This window comes from Quercus suber, unplaced genomic scaffold, assembly GCF_002906115.3.
Source record: "Quercus suber isolate HL8 unplaced genomic scaffold, Cork oak 2.0 scaffold_23, whole genome shotgun sequence".
Taxonomy (NCBI): Eukaryota; Viridiplantae; Streptophyta; class Magnoliopsida; order Fagales; family Fagaceae; genus Quercus; species Quercus suber.
In genome coordinates, this window is record NW_027069488.1 from 1,386,085 (window position 1) to 1,397,038 (window position 10,954).

General features: G+C 30.5%; 1 long non-coding RNA gene across 2 annotated transcripts; it reads right to left on the bottom strand.

The window, feature by feature from the left end:
• Positions 1-704: 704 nt before the first annotated feature.
• Positions 705-2,935, bottom strand: LOC112009734 (uncharacterized). 2 transcript variants are annotated; one of them, XR_010625877.1, is made up of 3 exons: positions 2,724-2,935; positions 2,069-2,120; positions 705-1,014 (listed from the first exon to the last, which is right to left on the bottom strand). It is a non-coding gene; the product is annotated as an uncharacterized LOC112009734 (long non-coding RNA). The 2 variants fall into 2 exon arrangements; XR_010625876.1 differs by having other exon boundaries at positions 705-1,592.
• Positions 2,936-10,954: the final 8,019 nt, after the last annotated feature.

Genomic DNA, 10,954 nt, shown 5'->3' on the forward strand with positions numbered 1-10,954 from the left:
GCAAACAAATTCTAAAAAAATTGATGCTATGATGAACGAAGTTTTTCTCCAAATAGTTATAAAAACTATATCAGTGGTTGATTCGACTGAAGAATTGGTTCACTGATTCATTGGTCGAATTGTAGATTTATTAATTGAGCAAGACTTAAGCGTTGTTCCTTAAGTTCTTTTTTTAAGATTCTGCCATGTGGATTTTTTCTCATGAGATGGAAGTGTATTTTTTAGTTAAGTAGCCATGTAAAAGAGAAACCTAAGAAATAACACCTAAAGTACTGTACCTAAGTTTTTTTCTTATTAATTTATTAAATTATATATTTTATAATTATAAAAAGCAAATAAAATAAAATAAAAACACTCCATTTAGGTAAATTAATAAATTATAACAATAAAAAAAATTGCACCATATGACATAAACTAAGAGAGTATAAAAAAATAAAAATAAACACATCATTCACATAAATCATCCGATTTGAATAACATCTGATTTAAGAAAACCAAAGATCAATTGCTATGTTATCAAACAAATGTTTAAATTTCAAGTTTTTGTGATATAAAATTATTCATAAAAAATAAGTTTATTGATCGAATAATAAATAACATCTGTCACACCCCAAACCCCAAAGGGTCCAAAGCATGAAAAAGACATCTCAAAGAACTTGTAGATTTTCCTTTTTGACAATCCAATCCACATAAATCATATCAAATACCAACATTAAGAATTATCATAATAATTTCATTAAATATGCTCTCAAGGTAAGTCAGAGCTCTAAGCAATAATTACAAGGACCATTGGTCACAAAAGAATAAAGGTCTGAATAATTAATTACATATCATCAACTTGTCCCATCAGTGGAAATAGCGTCACAACCACTTTAATATACAAAAGAATGAGTCAAGCCTATTCTAAGATGTACACCATCAAATATACCCATTACAAAAGTTTCAGCCTCCGTCAGTAGTTAGTCTAATTACTGTTAGCCACCAAAAGGCTGTCTCAAAAGACTGTTGTCTACTCTGAAAATGTTATAAAATAATGGGATGAGACAGAACCCACTAAGTAGCATATTTAATAGGGATTGGGGAAATGCAAGTTTCATCTACTATAATAATAGTAATATGACAAGAATGATTTAATAATGAAATAGAAGTTCCTCAAAGTAAATATCTTGAAACCACATGCTATAATCTGTGAGCAATAATAATATAATTCCAAAGCCATAAAATCTAACATATGGTAATTTATCTCAAATATACCACACTACCACATAGACCAGTCAGGGGATCCACCCATTCACAATTGGCATGATATTGTCCTCTCTGGTATGCAGACTCTTGGCCCTATGGACAGCAGCCTCACCCATACCCTCAAGATTTTTCTCTTCCCCCATGGGCAGCAAAGAGAGTGCGCCAAATAGGACCTCTCTTGCATGTGGTCTCTTGGCCCTATGGGCAGCAGCCTCACCCACACACAATCAAGAAATCCTCTTCCCCCCATGGACAACAGGGAAGAACGCGTCATCCAAAGTGAAAGGACACTGACCTAAACTTGATTCCGTTGTTACAAAGACCACGAAAACCAAATCAGGTGATCACTAGGAAATCACACATGGCATGGTGTTAAAACAACATAAACTTACAGGTTACACTACTTTGAAACACATAGTTCATACCCAAGTAATTTCAGAAAACCTTAAATAATCTAATTTCTACAAAGTTTGTAAGGTTTTCAACTTCATTCTTGTCAAATGATTTTCTATCAATTTCCCAAATAATACAAGACAAGATAAGCATCTCTAAATTTTTCAATATACCATAAAATCAATGATTTTCTTATCAAAGATTAAATAAAAGATGCTCATTCTTCCATATCAACAATTCATGCATTTTCCCAAACGCAATACCAAATATGATGCATTTTCATATATAATCATATATATATATATATATTAAGGTTATGACACAGTAGTTTTTAGGAAAATATAGTTTCCATAAGTAATTTCCAAAAACTTGTCTAACCCAAAAACAACATTTATGTTATTTTTCAAAATCCCATTAAAATGTTACTTACCTTACAACCGCAAAATCCTAATTCTCCAAGCTCCAAGGAGTTTAGCTAGAACCTAAACAATATCAAGTAAACCTATCACAATAAGTATAGAGCTTGAAATTGCATCTAGCCACAATTTAGGAATTGCCAAATAATCACTTAATTAGGCAAGCCTAGTATTTAACTTTATCAATAATAATATATCCCACTTCCAAAGTTTCTCAACAAATTGATTCACAAGGCATAAACTCCAATATATAAAGTTAACCCATTTAATATCATCTCCAACATAATGACTAACTTCTATAAAATTTATACTATATCAATAAGAAACCCATGAAAGCAAAATCAAAATATTCTCGAAGACAAGAAATTTAGAACTTCAGCTAACTCCAAATAAACCCAATGGCAAAGGAAAAATTAAATTCACCAACCATCACATGTTATAACTTAAAACCTCTAAATTTTTCCACCATAAATAAACCTTAAGTAGCCATAAATAGCACAAAATATATACCCACTCATCAAATAATTCCCCCAATACAAAACCCATACATAAAAACACATAAATATCACTTCCAATGCTTATAAATCACATGGGTATCATTATTAAAGCTTAGATAAAATAACCTCAAGCAAAAGTACAAAACCCACCAAAAAGATGAGAAATTTTTACCTCAAAAAAAGGATGTGAAGGTGTTTATGGGTTCCCAAAAATTTTTCTTGTGATCTTGCCAGAAAAAATGATGGTGGAGATATTGATTTGGAGATGCCAGCAAGAGAGTTTGAAGGAGTGAAAAGGAGTTCTACCGAAATAAAAAAGAAGAAAAAGAAAGAAAGGAGAAGTGAGGGAGTGAGCCGGCCAAAGTAGAGATAAGAGGGAGTGGATTGTGTGATAGGTAGTGGGGCTAGGTGGAGGGCACGTGAGAGCTAAAACAATCTGATCCTCTCCTCTCTTTTTTTTTTAACTAATGGGACGTTACAACATTTTATTTGAACTAAATTTGATATGCATGTTAAGAACGTAAGGGTGGGGGGCACGTGAGAGCTAAAACAATCTGATCCTCTCCTCTTTTTTTTTTTTTAACTGATGGAACGTTACAACACTCTATTTAAACTAAATTTGATATGCATGTTAAGAACGTAAGGAACATGTTCAACAGTTATATTTTCAAAATTCACACAAAAAAAAGAGATATATAAGAAGTTTGAAAATTTTATATCTAAATTAGTTTGGAAAAAAACTTTGTTATGCATTATCATTAATTGATCAATCTTCTAAGTTACTTATGCAAATGTAGCTTTTAGTCCATTTCCTCTAAAGCCCAAAGATATAGAACAAAGTTTCTCTACAAACTTTATAGGCTAATAGCTTTTCCATCTTAAGGGCTTATTGGTTTTACAAAGAAAAATGTCAAAGGCTTTAAATTACGTTATTGAGAAGTTTTAGATTAGTTCAAGACATGCAAACCAGCTAATATATATATATATATATATATATATAATATTATACTTACTAAGAAAAACCTTTTATTTTGTACTGGGTTTCTTAGAGAAGGTATCCATGGACCATGTCATAGCCTAGAGTGGTAGTACGGTAGAGGTTTGGACTTTGGAGTCTTAACTCTTAACTGTTTAACCCCACCCATGGCTACGAAATTTGTGATATACAAACTGGGTATATATGAAATGGGCCAGGAGTTAATATATGACCCAAAAAAAGTTTGACCAACAATTTGGGCCTAATTACAACCAGTTTCAAGTTCCTTGCAAATTTAGGCGGGCTGACTATTCAGAACCATGCAAGTAAATCTATTTACATAATACAAAAATTAAATTATTACATCAATAAATTGTTCAAACCTTATGTAGAGGCCTGAGGTGGTCTTGATTTCCATGTCAAGGTTGTAAAGAATTTGTATTACTATTACATAATTTACATTAAATTTCATAGGGATTTTTTTTTTTTTTTTTAGAGAGTTTCAACCTATGGCATCCGCTCCTAATGATAGTTCTTTATTATCAGACCAAGACACCAATTAGTTTTTGGTATAAGCAGGAATTGAACCCCAGATCTCTTATACAACCATCAAAGACTTTACCAATTGAGCTAACTGGAACCCACAATTTCATAGGGAATTAGTTTAATTGGATATAGAACTAGATTCTTTCAAATAATATTTTATATTATTAAATACGGAATTTTCCCTCAAACCCAATTTTTTTTTTCTTTTATGAAGAACCCTTGAACCCCACATTAAAATATAAATCTTACAGCATTTACTTCTTGTTATAAAAATATACAATAAATTATTAAACTGGAATAAGTGGACTCCTAGCTATTACCATTTGCCAAAGAAGACTATTGCACAGAATGACACATTGGATCACAGTAAAATGTATGAAAGTTTGTGAGAGAATCAATTTAATTGACATCAGAGGTAGGTTTTTAAAATGGGTCATATTAACGAGTGCCATAAAGTATTGATTAACAATCCAATTAAAAAAAGTTTTTATGGAAAAAAAAAACAATTAATGTTTTGACAGCTTTTTTTATTTCCCATAAAAGTAATATCAAAACTTTCTTAAAATGGATTCTTAACCAATGCTCAGACGGCACTCGTTAACATTTCCCTTTTAAAATAGCATTTATATTGATTGATTTGTTGAACAGGAAATGATTAAACTGGGTTATGACTTAAGAGAGCTTGCTTACCTAAAGAAATATGCCGAGAATGACAACTTACATCAAATGTATTAAGTGTTGGGTTTTGTGGAGCCTAATTGTGTTTGATCCAAATTATGAGTTGACCCAAAATAATATTGTTATGGTTTTTAATGGGAGATTTTTTGAGAATAATGAAATCCTTGCAACATCATAGACGTAGGCAAATTACTGAACCACTTAAATATTGTCTTGTATGATTTTTTTTCTTTGGAGCATATTTTTTTTCTATTTTTGCATCTCACAAATCTAGAAATTTCATAAATATTCCCCTTCATTAGGGATATGCACAAAATGACAATTTGGATCGTAAATCAAATGCATGAGAGTTTATGAGCAAGTTAACTCAACTGATATGAGGGATAGCTTTTCAAAATTCATTTGTTAAACAACTCCTACCTATATTGTAAATTGTAATATGGCTGAACCTACCCTTCTTGTAATAGTGTGTTCTTCACTTCTTCTTTTTCTTTTTTAATGAATCGACAAAAGTATTATTGCCAATAAAGTATTTACAGTGAGTATTTATATATATTAGTAAAACACTGTCTCTCAGCGAAAAATAGTAAACATGTAAAATGTCATCAAAAAACTTGTTGCTCTAATTAAGAATTTAAGATCCAAAAAAGATGATGCAAATAAGCTGTACTTTTTGAGTCAAACATTTGAGGAGGAAAGAACGACAGCCAACAAAGGCAGATAAAAATGCTCCAAACACGAGAAACCCACAAAGGCAGACTCTAGATCTACAGAGGTAAGAGACCTAAAAACAAGACAGAAAGATTCTCAAACAAGATGGCACATGGCTCCTTGAGGAGGCTCTATAAGGGCCCATAAACGGAGGAAGCATACACCCGAAATAGGGTGTATTTTTCCCCCTTAAAAGTGAAGCAAAAGAACAACGCTTGCAATGATGGCCAATAGAGGCTCCATTACACATTAGCACCTTTTTACAATAATGTCTACCAAGCAATTCATGAAGATTGAAGAGTCCAAGTGATGCAAGCATGTTTAAGAGCCTATTTATTTGTTAGAATCATCCTACAACTATTACAATTTTTACATCACAAATCTTATAAATTGTTATGTCAACTTTTAAGAATAAAATAAAATTAGAAAAAGTTATTTAGAAGCAAAGAATCTTGTAGCTTAGTGGCGTTGCCTTCTTCTCTTTATGAAAAGAACCAAGATTTGAATCTCCCCTTCTTTTTATTACAATTATCAAATTATTAAAAAAAAGTTATTTAAAAATTTATATTTTATGATATTGATGTTGTAAGGCCCTGTATCAATTACATTTATTAGCAAGTTAATGTTTTGCATGTATGTAATCATTTTTATTTCCAGTGGATTTAAAACTGTCTAAATTAAGAGAAATTTACAAGAAATTCATACTTGAGTAATGAAAATCATAATTTATTATTTACACTACTATATATAATATTTATAATGGAAAATTTTATATCTTCAAAAGGTTGATGCTTGGTGAATGATAAAAATTTTCATCAAAAATATAGAAATATATATAGATTGCATTTGGATACTTGAATTTGAATTTGGATTTGGATTTGGATTTTTAAATCAAGGGATTTGAAATTCCTTGATTCCAAATCTTTAAAATTTAAAATTCCTTGTTTGGATGTGTTTTATACATAGTTTTAAAAACCAGATTGGACCGGCCAGTTTACTAGTTGAATTGGGAAGCAAGCACTAATCCAATCCGGTAAAAAGCTCCAAAACCGAGTAAAACTAGGAACTGAGATCAAAACCGGTTCTTTGACCATACTGATTTTTAAACCATGGTTTTATATCTAAGATGATTTGAGATTATAAAATTTAAAATCTATTGAAGTATGTCTTAATGATTTCTAAAATTCCATGGCATTTTAAGTTATCTACATATACTACTCCATAAAACTGAAACCTTTGTTTTTTTTGTTGATCACTTTATGATATGTTAACACATAAACTTTGGAAACCTCACAAATTTCCACATCGTCAATTATTTTATTTATTAATAAAGAATACGCTGAAAAACAATCGATAAAAGTAAAACACACAAAACCCAAAACCTATATCAATAGAGCCGACTACTATTCACTCTCATCCAAGCCTCTTCCCTACAGTATCAAGATTTGATGAAGAAAGGGCATTATGATATCTATTGTTGGCATTCTCTCTCAGCGCAAGACCAGATCCCTTTTAGAGACCACAATCCTATCTACAGCTCTTTTACTAGAATATTCATCCATGAATAGGGAGGTGTACATTTCAAATCTGCTAAAAGAGAAAAAACAGGTGTTTAGAATCACTGGAACTTCCACTAGGTCAGTATTAACATGAAGAACAAAATTGCTTGCACAAAAATATTTCATAATTACAGTTTCAGGGGACCTAAAGTAGGGAAAATCAAGCAAAATCAATTGCCCTAACAATATGAGCACTACGCATAGGAATTAATAATATTAAAGCTTTGGCTAATTAAAGCAAAACATACAATTGCTATAGCTATCTTCACCAACGCTGGCATGGATTATTTTTTTTGGAGGCTAACCAATCTTTCACTTATATTTTTTTTGTTTTGTAGTCATATATTTCTCTAGGCTCTAGATCTTCTAATTTGCTAATTTTTATGGCATTGTAAAAGTTATAAAAAAGTTTTGGTTCATTTTTTGCAATATTTGAATCTGTGTGCTAGCTATAACCATGGATTATTCTCTCGAGAGTACCTTATGTTTCTCTTAGAATTATTTGCAGTGTAGTCTTATACATTTTGTTTTGTACCTTATCTCCTATATTCCTCTATTGTGTAGTCATATATATATATATATATATTTGTTAATTATTGGCTTTGAGTCATCTAATTCTTTATTATTTTTTTTTTGGAAGTTTGACATCTGATTGTTTGATTTTCCACTTTTTTTTCCTCAAAATCTGATATTTTTGGCCTTTTGAAAGTTTTAACATATGAATTTTTGTGAAAAAAAAAAAAAAAAAAAAAAATTTTTTTCACAATAACTGAACCTGTCAACTATAGCCATGGAGTATACATGATATATTATACATTTATGTAAAGTTTTCCAGTGTATTGTATGAGATTAAGAAACATGAATTAAACTTAGTATAATGTAATAGATTTTACTTCTACTTATGTCATGTGTTAGTAATTTGGCCAAATTTGACTTGATCCATGGCCACATCATTGACGCTTATTTATTAAAAAGTATTAATTAATATATATATCATTTTTTTAATAAAAAAAACTTATTAAATTTGTTTCATAATACATTATACATGTATGCAAAGTTTTTCCTTACATCGCACGAGTTAGCGACTAGCTTAAAATATATCCAAGGCTTTCAAGACTTTAAAACCTTTGGTGGATTTGTTAAATCCAAATCCTTAACTTTTTAAAATTATTTCAAAAAGATATTTGAATTTTAATAATCCAAATCTAAGTCCACTTGCCCAAATTTTATCATCCAAATGCACCATTAAAGTTATCTAGGAATTTCATATGCTTTAATAAGTAGGTGGTTCATGAATGATGACACCTTTCTCTTTTCATAATGAATATAAAACTAAAAATATATATATCTTTACGTAGTCATGAAGCAAAAATGATGATTCCTTATACCGCTAGATGCTAGTTACTTTCTTCAATGTTTTCTTATGCGACAGACTAATATTTGTCTGGTTGTTTTCCAGGACCACCTCTGCAACCACAAAAACCAACCTCTGCAACCACACAAAAAAATTAATCATTAATCTCCTTATCCATACTCTTACAAGTAGGCTTTGGTAACATCATATTGGACATGTCCACTTATGCAATAATAACTCAATGTACTTTGTACTTACTGGGTTCATGCATTTTAGGACCACATTTTTTTTTTCCTTTTTTTTTTAATAATTCGTTATTTGGGGATGAAAATTTGAATCCGGGTCATTTACATTGAAAACATCAAAAAATACTAGTTGAACTACGTAACTGATGACTCATGACTCTAGTTAAGACCATTCTTTAAGAATTCTATATTATAATTATTTGGTATGAGTGAGACATAAATACTACACACATTTAGAGGATTAGCCAATAAAAAAACACAATCTCTCATGTCCTTGAAGGTTAGAATACTCCTTTTAAAGTTAGTTTTATGACAGTCAAGAGTTTTATAGTCTAATCGACACATTCCAATGCACAAAGTGTTTGAGAATTTGAAAAATAGATGAATGCATTAAAAATGCTAAAAAAATGCTAGTTGAACTACATGAGTCTTGACCTTAGTTAGAATCATCCTTTTAAGAATTCTATCTTATAATTACTTAGTATAAGTGGGACATAAATACTATACACATTTAGAGGATTAGCCAAACGAAAAAGCACAAAGTCTCAATCCTTGGAGGTTAGAATACTCTTTTTAATGTTAGTTTTAGGACAGCCAGGCCTAAGAGTCTTATAGTTTTATTGGCACCTCCCAATATACAAAGTAGTTGATGTCTAGAGGAAAAATGATTCAAACTGTGACATTAGTAAATATCTATAAAAATAAATAAATAAATAAATAAAAAGTTATTTTTAGGACAGATATCATTCATTTCCTTCATTTTGTTTTTTAGTTATTAAATAATATAAAAATTAAATTAAAAATAAAAAACCCCTCAGTCTCCTAATTTGCTTTTATTTTTTACTGCATTTTTGTTTTCATAGAAAAGTTAAACTATATATTCGAATATAATAAAACCCAGATTTTTATTTTTAGTTAAGTGATGGTCCAAAGAATAGTGAGTAGACTTGGGTCCACAAGAGAATTGTTAGGGTTTCAGGCCTTGTTTTAGGGTTTTTTTAACACTTAATAATTGACAGTCCAAAAACAATAGTGAGCAGAAAGACTTGGCTCCACAAGAGAATGGCCAGGGTTTTCAGGCCTTGTTTTTTTCCCCCCGTCAAATAATGATCCAAATTCCAAACAATAGTGAACAGATCGGTAAACAATAATAGTGGCTAAAGCCTAAAGGTTTCAAATCTGATACCTTAAAAAATTCTCAAGAAGAACCTTTTTACCATACCGACAAGAGGTTGGTGTTGAAGTGATTATTGTAAAATAATGACCATTTTGAATAGTGCTTAGCACATGATAGGCCAACTTAGCTAAAATATAAACCATAATTTAGGCCATTCACACTTTGTTATTTTCCCTAGAATACCGATAATGTCCCCATTCTCTCAAGGCTTAGAGCCACATTCCAAGATGGTCAAAGAGGGACTTTTTTGGAGGCAATTTTTCAATGTTGTAGTTTCCCCATCTAAATAGAAATTTGTAGAGAGTAGTTAATGCATAATTTGACAATTAATAACCACTTTTATTTTTCTATAATTTTGGTTTTGAACTTTTAATCAAATCCATGCACCTTCTCTTTTTCAAAATTCAAAGTTTCAAAAGTACATAGCTCTCTAGGGAACTGACCCTAAACTTGCTTTAATATAATCAATGTCTGAAGAATTTAATACAAGAACCTTAATCTTGATTATGTAAGTGCTTGTGTCAAAGGCATAAGAATTTTTATTTTTTTTCAAAACACAGAGACATGACGAAAGCATAGCCTGGTCGACCTCCATCCTGCCTTAAATAGCACTTTTTCAATAAACAATTTGGCTTAAAAAATTATGGGGTTTCAGTGTTTGAATCAGAAGAGACATAATTGTTAATTAGGGAAACAAAGTCTTAATTCTTTGTTTAGTCCTCAACGTCTCTTTTTTCCTGTTCAAAGTTTCGAACAATAGGATCTTCTTATTGATTTATTTGCATGTGATTTACAGTGTAGTGGCATATTCTGCTATATATGTAAATGCAATTAATAAACAAATGAGCAAAAGAAAGGTGAAAATTTTATAGAAAGCTTTTAAAAAACTTTAGAAGTTTTTGGTGATGATATATTCACGTGTGACTTGAATAGCTTTATCTGGAATCTTGCTACATAATTATGTCAAAAAGTGTCAAAAGCTTTTGCCTTTCTCTTCATACATTACAACCTTTACCACCAAGATTGTGATAGATAACGTAAATTAGTCAAACAATTCAACGTGTAAAAAGAAACTCATGAGTGAAAGTATTTTACTGATTTTTCTATATGTTTCAAATCCAATGGTTTGAAAAACAATAATCTAGTGTGACTACTGA